At 37.4% G+C, this 19,668-nt stretch overlaps 1 long non-coding RNA gene across 1 annotated transcript; it reads left to right on the top strand.

Annotated features, from left to right (window-relative positions):
• The first annotated feature begins 10,500 nt into the window (after positions 1–10,500).
• On the top strand, positions 10,501–19,349 carry LOC140711460 (uncharacterized). Its single transcript, XR_012092674.1, has 3 exons — positions 10,501–10,609; positions 18,296–18,417; positions 19,020–19,349. It is a non-coding gene; the product is annotated as an uncharacterized lncRNA (long non-coding RNA).
• Positions 19,350–19,668: the final 319 nt, after the last annotated feature.

Raw genomic sequence — 19,668 nt, 5'->3', positions numbered from 1 at the left:
GTAGTAAGATGGTAGAACTTGCACATGCAGGCCTTGCTGAGCTGTTCTCTCTGCTGCTGCCTCCAAGGCAGTGAAACACCCCCCGCAAGCCCCCCCATCTGGGCTAGTAAAAATCCTGGCATTGTGAATTGAATCATTAGAAGAGGGGACAAAGAAGGAGCTACGAGAATGTTAGATTTCCGTGGGATCAGCATAAAAAGCAAACACTACAGCGATATACCCAGCCCTCTTATGTGGCAAGAGTTGTGCCAGGAACTGTTCAGTTCTGCTAACTACACAGCAGGAAGGTGGAGTTATGTCAGAGGAATTGCTGCAAGCTACAGCAATTGCAGTTACAGTCTTGGGACAACATGGAGCAAGCGCAGCCTTGAGCCTAGTGAGGGACAAGGGAAACTGATTCTCAGCCTTCAGTCTCAGGAACACCAGATGTCCCATAGGTCTGGCAGCTGCAAAGAGGGAGTTTTCAGCTAATATTTGAAAAAGTGCTGGTAGTGGGGCATAGTGTAGATAGGTTAAAAATTAACCCTTCACTGGTGTGTCAAACCAAAGATCTTAGTTTAGGGTGCTGGAAAAAGAATACTATCAACTGAGTGACATACGCAACTAACATTTATTTCTCACAGTTCTGGAGGCCGGAACCAAGATCAGAGTGCCAGCATGGTTGGGTTTTGGTGAGGACTACCTTCCTCGCTTACAGACAGCTACCTTCTTGCTGTGCCTCACATAGCAGAGAGAAAAATAGGAAGAGGGTGTGTGTGTGTGTGTGTGTGTGTGTATGTGCGTGTGTGAAAGAGAGAGAGAGAGAGCATGCCAAAGTTATCTTCTTTTAAGAGCACCACTCCTGGCTGGGCTCAGTGGCTCATGCCTATAATTCCAGCACTTTGGGAGGCCCAGGTGGGTGGATCACCTGAGGTCAGGAGTTTGAGACCAGCCTGGCCAACATGGTGAACCCCCATCTCTACTAAAAATACAAAAATCAGCTGTGTGTGGTGGCACATGCCTGTAATCCCAGCTACTCAGGGGGCTGAGGCAGGAGAATTGCTTCAACCTGGGAAGTGGAGGTTGCAGTGAGCCGAGATTGCGCCACTGCACTCCAACCTGGGCAACAGAGTGAGACTCTGTCTCAAAAAAAAGAAAAACAAATAAATAAAAAAAAGAGCACCACTCCCATCATGAGTGATTACCCTTGTTACCTAATTACCTGCTGAAGACCCCACCTTGAAATACCATGACAATGGGGATTGGGGTTTCAACGTAAGAGTTTTGGGAGGACAAACATTCAGTCCATAGGACCAGGTAATGCTATTGTCTGACTGGTGGTTTTGAAAACAGTTGTTTAACGAAGAGTTTTGTAAACAAAAAAGAAACATAGGCACTCTCTTCTCTCTTCTGGGGAAGACAGGCCCTCAGTGGATTGTGGTTTTAGAGCCCGAGCTGGCCATACTGTCTCTGAAAGGTTGGGTTTGGCCCTGGTATTATGAGAGGGTTCTTGACGTTGCCCGGGCCTGGTGGTAACTCAGGTAACAGGGAACCTATGGCAACTTGAGACTGATGGAGCTTTGGAGGTCCTATTTGATATTTATGCCTCTTTCTTATCTTTTGGATTTGTGTTTATTCACTAGAACACTTTAGAATTTCTTTTGTTTTTTTTTTTTTTGACTAATTTATTTTTCAGCTAATTTCCTTTTGTGCTGTTTACTAGATTTATCCTCTCAGTCCACGTGTGTGTGTGTGTGTGTGTGGGTGTGTATGTGTATCAGCAGGATAATGTATGTTTTAAAATGAATTCTCAGTTTGAAAAAAGCATTTTTTAAAGGAAAACTAAGTACAAGTTCTAAGGTTGTGTATTTAGATTTTAATGACATCTCTTTAAACTATAATTCTACTGTGTGTAGTAATTTCATGCATATCACACAACTCAGGTCATTTATGAGTTTACTCCGAGTTATTCGCTCTAATAAAAGACAAAAACAATACAAATAGTTTTGTTGTTATTTATATCACGTATAATACTCTTTCCCTTCTCTAAACAAGTTAATCTTATTAAAAAATCACTTATGAGTAACTGTTGTGGAGAAATGGATTGCCTTAGTGTGATTCCATTGTTAATTAATGAGAAAAATGAACTTGACAAAACAAAAGACAATGTCTGAGAGAGGCTGTTGAAGTAAGTGGAGAAAGTACAGAAATTTCCCAGAGTACCCTCTACACAACCCAGACATTCAGGTCAAAAAGCATCAGCTGATTTGCTACAAATTATAATCGTTTTGGGAAATAGGAAAATGCAAGAAACATTGCAAAAATAAAAACCAGTCACTGCTACAAATGTTATTTCCTTATCTTGTTCTCAGCCACTATACTTTTATGATAAAATTTAGAACATATGTTTTGGTAAAATACTGTTTTCTATTTTTAAAAACTACACAACACTGATGGTAAAGCACTAGTTTAATAATCCATCCTTCCTCACTGTCTATTTAAAACTGTGTTCTTTGTTTCTAGGTCCCACTGAAATAAAACAGAATGAAATTAGTGACCTTCATACCAGCTTCCTAACCAGCTTCTGGCAACGGACCCAGCCATCAGTCTGTCAATATCCTGTGCAGTTTCAGATTTCATTTGAAAAAAAAAAAAAATCAGTTTCTTTCCATAAACATCGTATTTCAATTGTTTCTTTTAAAAAAGCTAATTACATTTACACATGTTACATACAAATAAAGATGTATTTTTTTGGTAAGCTTTCTGCAGAAGCAGAGCTTGGCCGGGCGCGGTGGCTCAAGCTTGTAATCCCAGCACTTTGGGAGGCCGAGACGGGCGGATCACGAGGTCAAGAGATCGAGACCATCCTGGCGAACACGGTGAAACCCCGTCTCTACTAAAAAATACAAAAAAACTAGCCGGGCGAGGTGGCAGGCGCCTGTAGTCCCAGCTACTCGGGAGGCTGAGGCAGGAGAATGGCGTAAACCCGGGAGGCGGAGCTTGCAGTAGCTGAGATCCGGCCACTGCACTCCAGCCTGGGCGACAGAGCCAGACGCCATCTCAAAAAAAAAAAAAAAAAAGAAATGTTCATTTGAGGCATATGGAGAAAGCTGCAATAGTGAGGCAAAATATTTATAATTCTTCCCTGTTTGGTTTAGATTTGTCAATCTTTTTCCTTCTTTACATAAAACAACATCTTGCATACAAACTGTTTAAAATTGAAATACTAGCATTCCAAATGTAGCCAGAGAAAGGAAAATACAGTCAAATTTAGAAAGAAAAATGTAGGCCAATGAGAAAAAACTCTTTGAGATAAGGTTTGTAGTTAGGGGAAGGTCTTAAAAGATGAGGGATTGCTAGTTTTCCTACAGTGGGAACAGAGAAGACTCATGTATACAGCTCAATCTTTACATTTTAATTTTTATCTTAAATTTAAACTAGTTTGTTTGGCACCTTATTTAGTTTTCTTTTTCATTCTCAATGTTCCCATCTTTTCATGATGTTCTTTAAAAAAAAAAAATTCCCATCCTTATTTATTTTCTTGTCTGGCTTCAAGAGTGAAACATTAAAATTTTGTTGTTATAGTGAGACTGTGTCTCTATAAAAAATTAAAAAATTAGCCAGGCCAAGTAGTCCTAGCTACTTGGGAAGCTAAGACTGGAGGATAACTTGAGGCCAGGAGTCTGAGGTTGCAGTGAGCTGTGATCATGCCACTGCACACCAGCCTGGGTGACAGAGCAAGACTGTCGCTGAAAAAAAAGAAAGCAAAAATAAAAATAAAATTTTTGTTCTTTTAAAAGCTATCCTTAGTCATTTCTAAAGAGAAGATATCAGAAATTGTTGAAATTGTGTCCCACAAAGTCAGAAGCTGTTTGGTTTCAGTTGTACCAACAAGTAATGCCTGCTTTTCAGCAGTGGATTTTTTATTAGTGAATTCCTTAGGGTGTGGCACATTTCCTCAAAGTCAAATTTCCTGAAATCACAAACATTTTATTATTTCCTTTCATCTTTCATGACTTTGCATTTCCAACCCTGTACTATTTATGATCCCTGGACTCTTAGATGTTTTCCTACTGTGACCTTAAAATTGCTTATCTTCCAGGCTAATTTCTTTGTATTTGGTCCAGAATGGTCTCATAGTGCTATGATGCTATGCCCTTTGAAGATCTGCTTCATCAAGGATTAGCATTTTAGTGTTAAGGAAAAAGTTATCTCCAGGATGATTTATACAATTTCATATGTATATATATTTATGCAGTACTTGGAGGGATTCTCGAGTCTTAATATGTTTCACCTACAGGAAATGCTGTGTCTGGGCTTGTTCTGCATGGTACAAGGGACTGCTCAACATGTGGTTTTCAAAAACCAATGACTTGTCTTTGAGGAAGTTTCTTCTATCTTGTAGGCAAGCTGACGGAGTTACTATTTTGAGAAGCAGGGTGAGGTTGGACAGAGATTGCTTGTATTTATTTATTTTTCTAGACCTCTGTAGTCTGTTTACTGTGTGTATACTGGTATTTTTTTTTTTTTTTTACTCAATCTTCTCTCAAGGTTGGAAATGTCTTTGTCATTTAAAATAAGCTGCCAAGATAAAAGAGTCATCTTAGGATATTTTTGATATTTTTCTCCTGTGGTTGATGCTTTCAAGAATATTTTTCCGTATACTTTTCCACCTGTTATTCCCTTGAGCTGCAGATAGATTCCTTAGCCTATTTAGAAACACCCTCCTGGGACTTTGTTCTGTCCCTTCTCCCCCAAAATAAATAAATGCAGAAAGCTATGTGAACAAAAATCTTGTTGGGAAGGAGTGCAGTGAAATAGAGCTTTGGAGTTTGAGAATTCTGGGCCCAGCTCCTCACTTAAGCTTAGTATATTTGGCCAACTTGCTGAATTTGGCTGAGTCTCAGTTTACTCATCCATCAAACAGGATAATGATACATTTTGTTAGAATTAATAGCATATAATATATGGAAAGCTCTCAGTAGACAACAGTGAATGGTCTCTAATAATAGTGATAATATGACTGTATTTTAGTTAAAGTCTTATTAGATGGTGCCCTTTTGAATTTATGTTCTTGGAGTGTTAAAGGAAAACACAACACTGCATTTCCTGCCTTTCAGTCTCTTTTGTTTATGGCATCAGCATCACTGAGCAAAAATGTAAACCAGAGTGTTTTCTGCTACCTGTATGTATTAGTTTGCTTTAATGCTGATAATAAAGACATACCTGAAACTGGGTAATTTATAAATAAAAAGAGGTTTAATGGACTCACAGTTTCATGTGACTGGGGAGGCCTCACAATCATGGCGGAAGGCGAAGGCACGTCTTACACAGCGACAGACAAGAGATTGAGAGCTAAGCGAAAGGGGAAACCCCTTATAAAACAATCGGATTTCATGAGGCTTATTCAGTACCACAAGAACAGTATAGGGTAAACCGCCCCCATAATTCAATTATCTCCCACTGGGTTCCTCCCATGACACATGGGAATTATGGGAGCTACAATTCAAGATGAGATTTTGGTGGAGACACAGCCCCAACCACATCGCTCTGGTTGGTATTGGATGTTGCCTGTCCTGATTTACTTTAGGGTAACCTGGAGTGACTTTACATCTCAAAGATTCAGAGGCTGCCTGAGGATTTTGCACAGTGATTTGAATTGGCCTAAGGAACCTTGAGCTGCTTCTCAAATAAATCACCATAGGACTAAAAGTCACATGATATGTCAAATAATCATGTTCCTTGGAGACAGCCATGCCTGGATTCCAATCCTTGTACTGCCACTTAAACACTGCAGTCTCTTGGGCAGTTTCCTTATCTCCCTGGGGCTTACCTTTCCTTCTTTGCAGACCAATGCTAATTATATTTTCTTTGCAAGTTGCCAATTGCATGGAATTATGTATGTGTAGTACCCAGAAGCGCTTGCTGGGATTGCAAACATAAATGGCCTCAGAAAAGAGTTAAAAGCCCTTGGGTTTGAGTTTTAATCTTAAATTTGCCACTACCTCACTAGGTGAACAGGGCAGATTACTTAAACTTTACCTCCAAATGGATGCGTTGGAATTAAATATTTTAAAAGGAATTACTATTTTTTAAAAAACATAAGATGAATGTAAAGTAATTAAGTATAATCCTAGAATATTTTTCCACAAATTTTCTTTTGGTGCTACTTTCAGAGAAAGAGTAAGGAGTTGGAAACACGATGTATTTTACATTTGGTTACTTCTTTTGTTCTTCTGAGGTGTGAGGTATGTGGGCAACTTCTGGGTCTTCATTCTGGCTCCTTGGAAGGTAGAGTGAGGGGCTTAGTAACAGTTTCTTTCTCCTAAATGTTTCCCCCCAAATGTAGGAGTAATGCAAACATGAAATAGATGCCCTGACTGCTGCAGGCTGCAGTGCTGAGAATTAAACGAGGTGAGTCTCAGAGTCTCTGAAAACATGATAACACCCACATCAGACAGCAGACAGCAATGGGTCGTTTAGGGGTTTGCACCCCAGACTGGATTAAAAGGAGATAAAAGAAAAGAAAGGTTAAGGGATGTATTTACAAAATCAACTGGACACTTTTCTGTCATTTAGGATGTTTATTGTGTTTAACTTGCTTTTCCTTTTTGAAACAGAAAGGTTCACTTCCAGATTAATTTGCAGCATATTTAATTGTATGGGGAGTTTCTGTCTCATAAGGCTATACAAAATAATGAGCAGATAAGAAACAACTAATGGCAGCATCTGCATGGAAGTTCATGACACATTTATCTGCATAAAAATGCTCTCCTTATTTCTAAGGAGTAGTAAAGACAAATAAAAAATGCATTCGATTAAATGACAAAGGACATAGTAGTGCCCCCTGAAGGTGTGAGCTGGACCTCGCTGGCCTGAAGGCTGTGACAGGGATAGCTAAATGGCAGACGGTAACTGCATTTCTGCTGTCACAGTTTCAGCAATTGTCACTGTCAAAATGTAGCACATTCATTATTCAGGTACAAAACTATAATTAAGAACATTGGCCAAGAAAGGGGGTGGGGAATTGGACGGTTCAGGGAGTTGGAAGTAGGATAAAGAGCAGTTCTCCTCTAGGTCACTAGTTCAAACTTCACCCATATTGGTAATGACTGACAGTCATTAATATATGATGGCTGTTTGATGGCCTATATGAGTAGGTGCCCATATCAGAAAAGTCACCATTGTAATTGGCATTAATTGGCACTTCTGTTGGCAGCGTCAGCCGAGAGGCTGAAGATTGAATGGGCTATAGTGAGAGAATTATCCTCTCATCCTGGGAAGCGGCCTCCCAGGGCAAGGATGAAGCACTGTCTCAGTGCATGCTGGGAAAGCGGCTGCTGTCCCAGCTCCTCCAGCTCTGCAAACACAGGACATCAGTTTGTAGTGTTCTCTGTTTGGCACCTTGCTTGATGAGCCCTGAATCTACTTAAAATCCAGCCTCACCAAAATGAACAATGGACCCACGAAAAGTCAAAGGGCCCAAGTGTGAGATAATGAGGGGGACCTGCAGGGCATTGGCCCCTCGTGGTTTGCTTCCTGCCAAGCCACACTTGGTCAGAGAGCTGAGCAGCTTCCTATGTGATCTGCAGCAACGATTTATTTTAGCTTAGGTGTTTTTTTTTTGTTTGTTGTTTGTTTGTTAAACAACAACAACAACAAAAAACCATACTCTTTTTAGAGATGAAAAAGCAAAGAGCTCTCTCTCTCTCAACGACCCGCAGTAAAACCGTTGGGCATGCCACCATGTTGACTCTTTATAGTTGAAAATTCAATGTCCACTGCAATCATTTTTTGCTCTCCATTGATTTAAGGACCCAGTCGAATAATAATTTAGACTCAACTTTTCATCTCTGCGTAGATTCATGATTTGTAAGCTGTTTCTGGCAACTATCTCTGTAATACCAATGAAATTTCTTTTTATTCATCTCACTTTTTGGCTCAACTCCCTCATAATTAGCTTTTAGGTCAAAGTAACAAGTATTTAAGATTAAATTTCTGTGGATATCAACTCCTAAAGGACATTTCTCCAGCAGTACTTCTAGTCACCATTTCCTTAGCATTCTCTTACATATATGCTGAAGTAAAGTACTTAAGGGATGTATTTTCTGAAAAATTAAACATCAGAAAGAAGTTTACTTGTGCTTTAAGTAGCTATTGTTTTCAGGTTTCAAAAAAAAGCAGTTTGCGAAAAGCACAGTTAAAAAGCAAAATAGAGAATATTTAAAAAATAGTAAAAATTATAATGCTTGTATTTGAATTATTATTTATTTAAATTAGAAGAAAGACTATTCCTGTGGTTTAAATTATCTGGAAAATCAGAGCAATTTCATTCATATTTTTATTGAAATAAACTTTTTACCATTTCTTTTTTGTGGTGGTTTTTTATTTATACATTAAACCATAAATCCCATTTCTTGGATATTATTCTTGCCTTTAAAATCTTCTCTTCAAAATCTAGTATTTTTCTGGGTTTTAACATTGTAAAACAAATGTGGAAGTTTTACTATAGGTGGCGCTCTTGCATACATCTTTCTTTCAGAAATGTCTCTATATGGAATGAGTTTGGCAGGCAAGTTTAATGGAAGCTGCTTAATAGTATACATTATATATCATAAATTCTATTTAATGATTCTGCCCAGATAAAGAGCCATGAGCCCATTCCTCAATGATTGATATGCTTGTTTCATCCAAATTACCACCATTTGGTATATTATGACTTTTATTAGCGATCCAAGAATTTTAACAAGTAGATCATGGCTCACCCACATTAAAGTGTGAGAGAAATTTGGATCTTTCCATTTTCTCCCCAACTGCAGAGATGGCACCATTTATGTTTCCCATTATAAAAATAAAAATTTCAAGACATGATTAAAGAAAGGTAGATAGTGTACTACTGAAAGAGCAATTCACTCTCTTGGAAGAAAGATGATGAATGCAGGATCTCACGCTGACCCAAAGTAAGGGAATGTTTATAGTCAAAATGTTGACCAATAATTTGATGAAATTCAGTATGTGGAGAAGGTACTTATTATACATGTTATTATTTATTTTAGGTGAAAGTAAGGCACCCTGAAAATTTTAATTGTAGGCAAAGAGATAGATTAGATTAAGAGAGGTAAGAACATAGAGATCTGTGTGTGTTCTTGAGAGAGGTGGCAAGAGGAAAATGAGAGAAAGGTGGGAGAGAAAGGGGAGAGGAAAGAGACTTGCAGAAAGGAGCAAACCGATTGGGGTTGCAGAGGGATTGCAGAGTCCTTCCTCTGTCTGGTGTTAAAGCTCTTCTCTGGGACCATAGGGATGCTGGTGTTCTTCCCAGAGGGCTCCTCTTATCAGGTTCACATCGAGTTTCCAGTGACAATATTTTGTTGATTAGATAAATCTGTGCTGTGGTTTAACCACACGCAAATATTCCAAAGCATCTCAAAGAAAATGTTTAGGAAAATGTGTCGTTCCTGTTCTGTAAATCTTTTCTTACTTTTTTGGAAAATTTGGGACAAATTAATTCTCCATGATCCACACATATATCACCTTAGTACACTCAGAATGTACAAATACTTCTTTCTGCTTGACATTTCATACTCAGAGAGCACTTCTTGATTTTTTTTCTAAAGCCTTTATATAACAAGTTAAAAATAATCTTCCTTGATGATTTAGTGGCATGAACTGAGATTAGAACTTCAAAGACAGTTGCACACAAGATGTACTTACTGTTCTTGTGGTCCTTTAAATATTCTGAAATGTCATTTTCAAAATGTCATTGCCATTTATTTACTTCTTGTTTTCTATTTCTTTGAATTAAAATAAAAACTCCTCATTGTACCACATTTAAGGCGTTCACATTTCCACTTAAAATAATAATTTATATTTCCACAAAACTAGACTTTTTCTATACAGAGAGGAAGCTCACAGCTTATGCATCATAATCTCACAATCTTTTAAAAAACAAAATTAGCAATTTTAAATCTCAAACACAGAAGAAAATGCTCATTTATTAAGGAGATATGTCTAATACAATAAACTATTCTAAAATATTTTCTTTATAACATTTTGAATTAGATTAATTTTTCCCTTTATTCTCCCTCAGTTCATAAGAACAAACTAGGAATGATATGTAGATTCTAAAAAAGTGCAGTATTCATTTTCTACATGTTTCCCCTAATGTTGTCAATGATTTAGTAATATATCGTTAACTTTGGCAATTTGGTAAGTAGTTTGCTGATGAATAAGCTTTCCTAGCTAACCTAAAAAAAGTTTATTGATTAAGAAAAGCTTTATCAAATGTGCATGTGCCAGGCACTGTTTTATGAGCTTCCTATAGAAGAACTGATTTAATCTTCCCCCAAACTTTAAGAAGTAGATGTTATCACCCTCCTTTTACAGATGAGAAAGCTGAGACACAGAGGACTTTAATAACCAAGCCAAAGCCCTACAGCTAGTGGGCAGCATTTCCAGGATTTTTCTGCTACACCTTACTCTAGAGGGCATGCTTACCCACCACACATGTGGCTCCCACTTTAATAAGTGGAAATGAATGAAAGTAAGGCAGAAAAGTGTGAACCAAAGAAGTTACTTTTTGGCTTTGAATTTTTTGAACTATCGGGATGGAGGAGAACCAAGGAGACATCCAGTAAGAGTATGGGGTGAGGAGGGGAGGGGGATATCCTATTCTTCCTCAATATTGTTTACATTATTTATGTTGAGTACTTAACAATTCTCAGATATAGAGATAGTGCAATGAAATCAGAAAATATTTTAGGAGATTTTCTCCATGAGTCTCTTGTACTTCTGCACTTTTTGCAGACAGAAGCGTTGACTGATTTTGTTTTGGATTATCGTTTCAGGCGTGTTTGTATAGGTGAACAGCCTTAGGAGTTAGAGATAGTATCACCCCTGGAGAAAAGGGCAGACAAGCTTACTGTTTATTACAATAAATGATTCAGGATCCCTGAGCTAAGGTCTTCTCTCCTCTAATGCAATGTTATGCATGAGCAGGGTCACCTGTCCCTCTTTGCATCACTCTATGGGGACTGGGATTTGGCAAACCAAAGCAAAAATAATGATACTCTGGCTATTGATGTTACTGATAGTAACATCCTTTGTCTCTAACCTAGGGGTATTGTGTCTTCTGCGAGCATCTATGAAATGATGGCAGGCTAACTTGCTAGCATGCAAATATGGTAAAATCTTAGACTCTTCATAGTTCTTAATAAAAATACTATTATTAAAAATGTTTTGAATTATTTATTGGATGATAATCTCATTCTATTGATATGTATGATTGAGTTTAAGTTAACACTTCAATGTATTAATATGGACTATATAGCTTATTTTCTGCAAATATTCTATCGGAAATTTAATTATTATTACCTCAGACACTCTTCTTACTTTTTTTCGAAGATATTCTTTAACACTCTCCCACGTTAGTAGATTCACATTTTGATACTTGTCTCAGAAAAGAGAAAATATGTATAGCGACATGGCAATGAGACCTGAGAAAACTACCCAGAATATTATATGGGTTACTGTTTGGAAATCATTGTTTTAAATCATTACGTCTCTGTAAGATGATCAAACTATATTTTCCTTCCATGAGCACAGAATATTTTATTCATCAGAGACCTTCTATTTAGTTGAGTAGCAAAGTGGCTTAACAGAGTTCTTAATTAGTATCAGGACACCTAACTTCTAGTCCTTACTTGGTCAAGAGTGCTGTGTCAGCAAAATGTCTCATTGTCTCTTTTTAAAAAAATGGGGATAATAAACCTTGCCACTTGCCTTCCTCACCGCAATATTAAGAATACTAATGAGAGTCTCTGGAGAGATTTTGAAATCTGCAGAAAGAATAAGCTATATAAATACGTAGCACCAAATCATATTTTAGAACTGAAAGAGCTTATAGAAAGTACTCGGGCAATTCTCTTATTTTATAGGTGAAGAAACTGAGGTCCAGAAAGGTTAGATGGCCAGTCTAAGGTCACACAATTGGTTAGTGTGTAAGAAAGTACAAGAAGTTTAGTCACACAGTTTTCCTTTTTAAAAAAGTTGGTTAGTGGTAAAAAAAAATTAATAATCCCAGATATTTCAAGGTGTCATAGTGATGTTATTCCCTTGGTGGCTTGGCATAAGGCAGGTTGCTCCCCAGAGGCAAGTCAATTTGATAATTGCAGTTCATCAAGAATTCTACTTGCATCAGTTGAACATAGCATTTGGTTTTTGGCAGTTGTACTGACTCTATCTGGGTGAACATATTCTTAAAGATACCCTTGGAATAGTTGATGCCTCAGTTACATGTGGAAAGGCATTGATTAACTCTTTCAGATGACTGGAATAATGACTTAGGCTGAATATGAAGCACATATGTAGGAATATGTTGCTGGATCCAGACTCCCATATTTTCTCTTCTGTGGTTTACTTGGTGTGATTGGATTTCTCCAACTGCTTTGAATGTTTACTAGTGTACACTTGCCAAGGAGCGTCAGCACCTTCCCTGGGTTATGTAGTGCCAGTGACAGCTGAGAGCTGTCAGACAGCCAAGATTCACTAGAACTGTTTACCCATATCCAGGTACAAACAGTGGGGCCAGAACCTGCATCACTTATCGTGTTGATGCTCTTAATTAGGTACTAATTAAATATTGTGTCTGGAATCTTCCTTTATCTGTGGTACAGAAGAACAGTTTGAAGCAAATGTATGACCAAAACCAGACAAATCTATTAAGTCATCAGGAATTTCCAGATGCCTTACATTAAGAGATCGTTATCCAATATTAGCATACCCAGGTTGCAGTAAGTTTGTTAACTTATCATTTGAAAGTATGTCCTTGTTTTCGGTTTTGTCCATTCAGGGTACCAGAGTTTTGATTTGTATTTGTTTTTTAATTCAGGGATTTTTGAAAAAGACCAGGGTGTTTTGATCTGTGGAGATAGGCTGAAACCACATTCTGAAAAAATCCAAGTTCTACTGAATATATAACATACACTAAATGAAATACAGTAGGTTCTAATATTCATTTCCGGTCCCTCTACCATAAAGAACAGATGAGGACCTTTAACCCTATATCAACATAGTAAGGGGGTTATAAACATAGTAAGGGACTATATAAACATAGCTTTTGTTTTGGTCTAGCCTGGGGTCTCATTGGAAAGCCCAAGATGGCTCTTGCCTCACACCCTCTGCCCTGGACCACCTGTTTCACTTGCACAAAGTTCTCTCTAAATAGCATCCTTCTTGGTTGCCCTAAAGATGCTAGTTGCCCGCCTTATCAGTTACTGGGCCCCATTGTTTCTACACCCGGAGCGCCCCTGTTCTCTTCCTTGTATTCTCCCTTGGTCATGACGAGCATTGCACGGTGACATGAGAGAACAATTTAAACATGCTTTGGTAAGAACATTAGTGGACACCCCCACCCCAAATCCTTTGCACAGTGCCATGATATTACTGGTGAGACACCATTAATTGTCCCCTGGCACCTGCAGCTGAGAGCCATTGTCTGTTTCCTCACTTCAGTGCCGATCTCCGATGGATACACATATACTGTTCATTTGATAGGGCATAGGTAATCGTTTCTTGCCTCTATGGTGCTTCTGTCTTGATTTGGATAAATAATAATTACTAATGATGATATTAACAACCCACATTTATTGGATGCTTGTAGGGTGCTAACACTGTTTCAAATGATCTACATGCATTCACTCAAACTTTAAAATATAGAAAATATTAATGTACATTATTGACATGCTTTTTTCTGTCAGTGATGGGGGAACAAAATATAGATAGCAATTATTAAAGGCTATTCTATTTTCTCTTCCATTATGCATTCTATCTTAGAGGTGAGGCAGCCCAGGAAGTGTTTTGTGCTGAAACTGTGTATCAGTTAGTAATAACCACAGCAGGGACCCTTGTACCTTTAAGGAAGCTTATCTCAGGTAAAACAGAAACCCTTTCTCAATATTTCTTAAGAGACTAAAGAGATACCTTTTTAGAATGTCAGTGTCAGATGTTAGGTTTACTGAAATGATAAAATAAGACTATATCAAACAGGTTTACATTGTTATACAGTTGTTAAAACAACAATTCATTAACAGCAGGCAACAACAGGTGATGGCTTATTTGGAAGAACTGAAGAAACCAAGCAGTTTTAAAAAATAACAGATATAGTTGGTATGGGGTCAAGGGTGCACCTGTATTGAGACTTTTGAGGCTCTATAAAACAACTTTTTGGCAATGGTAGTAGGTAAAAGCCTTCTTTCAAAGGAACAAATGCTGTCCAAATGGTATCAGCTTGTGGTTTGACTTTCAACATTATAAATGCTAGTTTTTTAAAAAAGTCATACAGAAAATTTAAATTTTACATGGTCAAACAGATACATTCATTCCTTTTACGATTCCCATCTGTTGTGACATGTTTAAAAGATGTCTCCTATTTAAAAATTATGTAATAGCTCATCACAGTTTACTTTTAATAAGTTGTAGGTTTATTCTAGAAATTCAAATATTTGATTTATCTGAAATGTGTTATAGCGTATGGCATGAGGTTGGTATCTACCTTAATTTAATTTTTTATAAACAATTACAAAATGATTACATAAGAATGTTTTCAGTGCTCATCAGTGATCGATTTAAGAAAATGTAGCTAATGTGTATTAGTGGCTGTAATATTGCAAAGTAAATGATGGTATGGATTCATATTTATTGTGACAAGAAAAAGGACCATATGATATTTTTGAGAGAAAAACATGCTAAAGAATACCATGTGGCATGATATAAGTAATGTAAAACCATACACACGTAATTCATATGTGCATATATGTTTGAGAGAGAGATAACATTATTTCCCAAAGTGTCAACAGATTATTTCTGTGTGTCAGGTTTTGGAATAATTTTTATCTTCTTTTGTACATTATTTAATTTTTTTAATAGCATTTACCATACTTTACCAAAACGGTAATATAGTTAAATCCAAATAGAAAACAATATTAGAACTTTCATAAGCATTACAAATAAATATATAAAATTAGCTTTGAGCATAATTTTTTCCCCTAAAGACATTCTTATGGATTTAATATAATGCTTATGGATAGCCTTGAAAATAGTTAAACAACTTATTTGGCCTAGTGAAATATCTTCAGCTTGCAAAATTGTTAGTAATTCTATTTATTTGGGCTGCACCAATCACATTGATAATAATGCCTAGCAGAAGCATCTTCACATCTGAAGAACTGGATGTCTTGCACTAGATTCCTGTCACTGTGCAATCACACGTCCTCAAGTGATTCATAACGCTCTGTTTCTCTTTAACTTAAAATGAAATCACTGAATACCTTATTGGTTATTTTAAAAATTCCATTTGAAAACTTTAAAATTGTGGATATTTAAATAAAAGAGTTTTAAATGAAAGCGATAAATCGTGATAGCATTTTTTTTTTTTTTACTTTCATGTTATATTTACATAACTTAATGTGGTAAACTTGACAATTGAAATAGGAATTCAGTGGAGCTAAGCCTCTCCTCTCACACTTGATATAACTTTTATATTTATAACAATTTGTGAATTGATAGGAGATTAGTTAGAAAATTGCTAAATTTTCTTGCAGACGTCATGATCATCATGATTTTAGTCACCACCCAAACAAGTTATTACATTTTTACTAGTTCCAAGCCTTATGCTTTATACGCATACTCTTATTAGTAACTACTTGTGAAGTAAGGACTGCTATTGTACCATAATAGACATGTGGATTGTGAGACTCAGAGATATTAAGGAATCTCTCAGTGGTCATACAGGTTAGAAGCTGGATTTGACCAAGGCCAAACTGCCCCTAAAGTTCAAGCTTCAAAGCCCAACCCCACAATCCAGGCTCCCAATATTTAATTTCCAACAACTCCACTCTTCCCTTTGGCTTTACCTCTTTTTTCTCATTACATTACACCGTTTCCTCCTCTAATTATTCCCCAGAGGTGACTTGACATCCACATATGTTGGAAGCAAAATTTGCCTAGTCATTCAGAGAAAGATATTCAATAGTTTCAGATACATGACTAATCAGGATTTAACTTCAGCAGATTAGAGGCTGTGCAATCTCTTCATATTATAAAGAATGTAATCTAGGCCCAGACAAGTTAAGTAACTTGTCTACACTTGCATAGCTTGCTTCATTGACAAACACTTGTCAAACACTTACTTTGTACTAAATATTTTTCTCTCTGCCTTATGAATATTAATTTGATCCTAATAACAACTCTTTAAGGTAGGTGAAACTATTACTATCCCTATTTATCAAATGAGGAAACTGAGGCATAATGAAGCTGAGTAACAGGGCCACTGTCACACAGATAGCAAGTGATAGAGCCAGATTTGGAAGAAGACAACTGTTAAGTCTTTGCCTGTAATAACATGAGCCATGTCGCTTAGAACATCATTCATTCTTCTTTCTACCATATTGGCTGATTACCTCAACCTATGAATAAGAAGAAAGTTGTCTGAAACTTGGTTTTGAAAAATAATTAGTTTTATACATTTTAGAAAAATTAACTTAAAGAATACTGTGAATATAATTAAAGTCTGAGTGAGTGTTGTGTGTACTTTTAAAATGATGCTTCTCTGGAGCTATGTTTATTGTTATATGGGACTGTCTTCTTGATGATGGCCTTTTCACCCAATACCTGCTGATCTTCCATAATGCTAATATACACCCAAAGTTGACACTTGCTAGACTGTCTTTGCAAGCATAAATATTAGACATACTAAAATTTGATTTTGGCTCATCTTTTACTTTGAATAAAGAGATCTAAAAATCAATCCATACAGCTGCGTTTCATTTTCTATGAATAGAGGTCAAATATATCAGGGCAAGAGTAGTATTAAAGGTAATCTATGAGGTCAAGGTAAATGTATTAGGTAAGCAGTTTTTAAAATTCTGATTTTAACAGGATATACAAACCTTGTATATTTTGTTTATTTTTTGCTGTCTTGCAAAAGATCGTATGTGAAATTTAGCATTTAATTCCTAAAAATAGCATTAATGAAGTATATCTGTGTGTTTGTTTAATTTTATTTCTCTTATAATCAGAGGTATTAGAGAAAAGACCTTGGAATTTCAAGGTCTGAGTTCAAGTTTAACACTTACTGGCTATGTGACTTTAGGCAGATTACTTTTTTTCTGTAAGTTTTAGTTTTCTTATCTGTACAGGGGGAAACTTGTTCCTAATTAATGAAGTCGTGAGGATTGAATAAAGTAATACGATTGATTCTTTTAAATAGAAAATGCAATTTATTTTCAAAGTGTCATCAAATGCTATCAATTTTACTGCCAGATTTAGCATTCCACGTTGGGGTGGGCTGTAGCAGTGGGCCTCATGCCGGATTAGGGTTTTCCCTCTTAGATTCTAATCTGGCGCCTGTCACCACACTAACTATGGGACCCAGGGCAAATATCTGAGACTCGGTTTCTTGCACAATCAAAGGTTTGGACTAGGAGAAACTTAAGGTCCTTACCAGGTTAGAAGTTTAGTGATTCATGATGTTCTTTGCTATATGTGTTCAAGGGATCTGAGCACAACGCTAGGGTCACAAGTCACAGCCTAAAATATCTATGTTTGACACTGATTTGGTATATAGATAAAAATCACATAACTGTATGAGCACCTCCTTTTCACCTTTTGAAAATGGAATTGGAATGACTATGCAAAAACCTTCATTCAAATCCATATGTTTTTAATCTTTTTTAAAGCTAAAGAATCCTTATAAATGGAGTTATGTGGTGATATGGTTTGACTCTGTGTCCTCACCCAAATCTCATCTTGAATTGCAATCCCCATAATCCCACCTGTTGAGGGAGGGACCAGGTGGGGGATGATTGGATCATGGGGGCGTTTTCCCCCATGCTGTTTTCGTGATAGTGAGTGAGTTCTCATGAGATCTGATGGTTTTAAAAGGCAGCTTTTCCTGCTCTTGCTCACTCTTTCACCTGCTGCCATGTAAGATGTGCCTCTTCCCTTTCTGCCATGATTGTAAGTTTGCTGAGTCCTCCCCAGCTACATGGACCCAGTCAACTAAACCTCTTTTCTTTATATTATAAATTACCCAATCTTGGCTGTGTCTTTATAGCAGTGTGAAAATGGGCTAATACATTTGGTAAACCCTACTATGTAAAATACATGAAATGAATATATCAAATATGTAAAAATGCAGATTTTTTTTCCCTCAAAATAAAGGTCTAGCAACTGAACTTGTAATCTTTCCCTCTAAACCCTTCTTCATTCTTTTTATTGTGTGTGTGGTTTTTTTTTTTAATTTTTATTTTTTATTTTTCAGATGGAGTCTTGCTCTTTCACCCAGGCTGGAGTGCAGTGGCACGATCTTGGCTCACTGCAACCTCTGCCTCCCAGGCTCAAGTGATTCTCCTGCCTCAGCCTCCTGAGTAGCTGGGACTACAGGTGCGTGCCACCACACCTGGCTAATTTAATTTAATTTAATTTTTTGTATTTTTAGTAGAGACAGGGTTTCACTGTGTTAGCCAGGATGGTCTCGATCTCCTCACCTCGTGATCTGCCCTCCTTGGCCTCCCAAAGTGCTGGGATTACAGGCGTGTGAGCCACCATGCCTAGCCCCTTAATTTTTTATTTTTATTGGTACATAGCTGGTGTACATATTTATGGGGTGCATGTAATATTTTGATACAGGCACACATGTATAGTGATCCCATGAAGATAATTGGAGTATCCATCACCTCAAGCATTTAACATTTCTTTGTGTTAGGAACATTCCAATTTCACTCTTATAGTTAGTTTAAAATATATAATAAATTATGGTTGACTTAATCATCCTGTTGTGCTATCCAATACCAGATCTTATTCATTCTAACTATATTTTTGCACTCACTAGCTATCTCCTCTCTCTCTTATTCCTTGCCCTTCCCAGCCTCTGGAAACCATCATTTTACTCTATCTTCATGAGTTCAATTGTTTTAATTTTTAGCTTCCACATATGAGTGAGAACACGAGAATAAAACCCATTCTTCTTTATTCTTTATCACCAGTTGCTTTAATATTGAATACCTGTGAATTATCTTTGACTTTCAAACTCACTTTGATATGCCATGGATCACCAAGATAATTTTACATCCAAAATAATTGGACTTGCCCCCAGTCCTGTACCCCAAAAGCCCCTGACCCAACTGGAAGAAGGCATAGAAAGAGAGAAGACAAAAAGCAGCTGGAAATCAGAGAGAAGCAGCTTGACTTCGGAGGGGCGACTTGACATCCGGACTTCGGAGAAGAGTCCCTCACTGGACTCCAGGGGAAGACCATCTTCCTGCTCCATCCCCCTTCCAGCTTCCCTTCCCACTGAGAGCCATGTTCATTGGCAATAAAATCCTTTGCATTCATCATCCTTTAATTTGTTCATGCAACCTCATTCCTCCTGGATGCCAGACAAGGACTTGGGTGTGGATGCAAAAGGCTGTCACACTGACACTGCACTGAGATGTTAACACTTAAGTTGTCTACAGAGAGCAAAGGTAAAGGAGCACACTGTAACACACGTCCTCTGGGGCTTCAGGGGTCGTGGGTAACTCCCTAGATGCTGCTGTGGGACTGCACGGAGTTTTGCTTCTGCTGTAACCCAAAAGTGCTTGTTTTGGCTCCTGCATCTGCTCACCTGTGTGCTCCTCCTCCCATGAGGGGTAG

Source organism: Chlorocebus sabaeus, chromosome 3 (assembly GCF_047675955.1).
Source record: "Chlorocebus sabaeus isolate Y175 chromosome 3, mChlSab1.0.hap1, whole genome shotgun sequence".
Classification (NCBI taxonomy): domain Eukaryota; kingdom Metazoa; phylum Chordata; class Mammalia; order Primates; family Cercopithecidae; genus Chlorocebus; species Chlorocebus sabaeus.
This window is presented reverse-complemented; position numbering and strand designations above follow the sequence as displayed.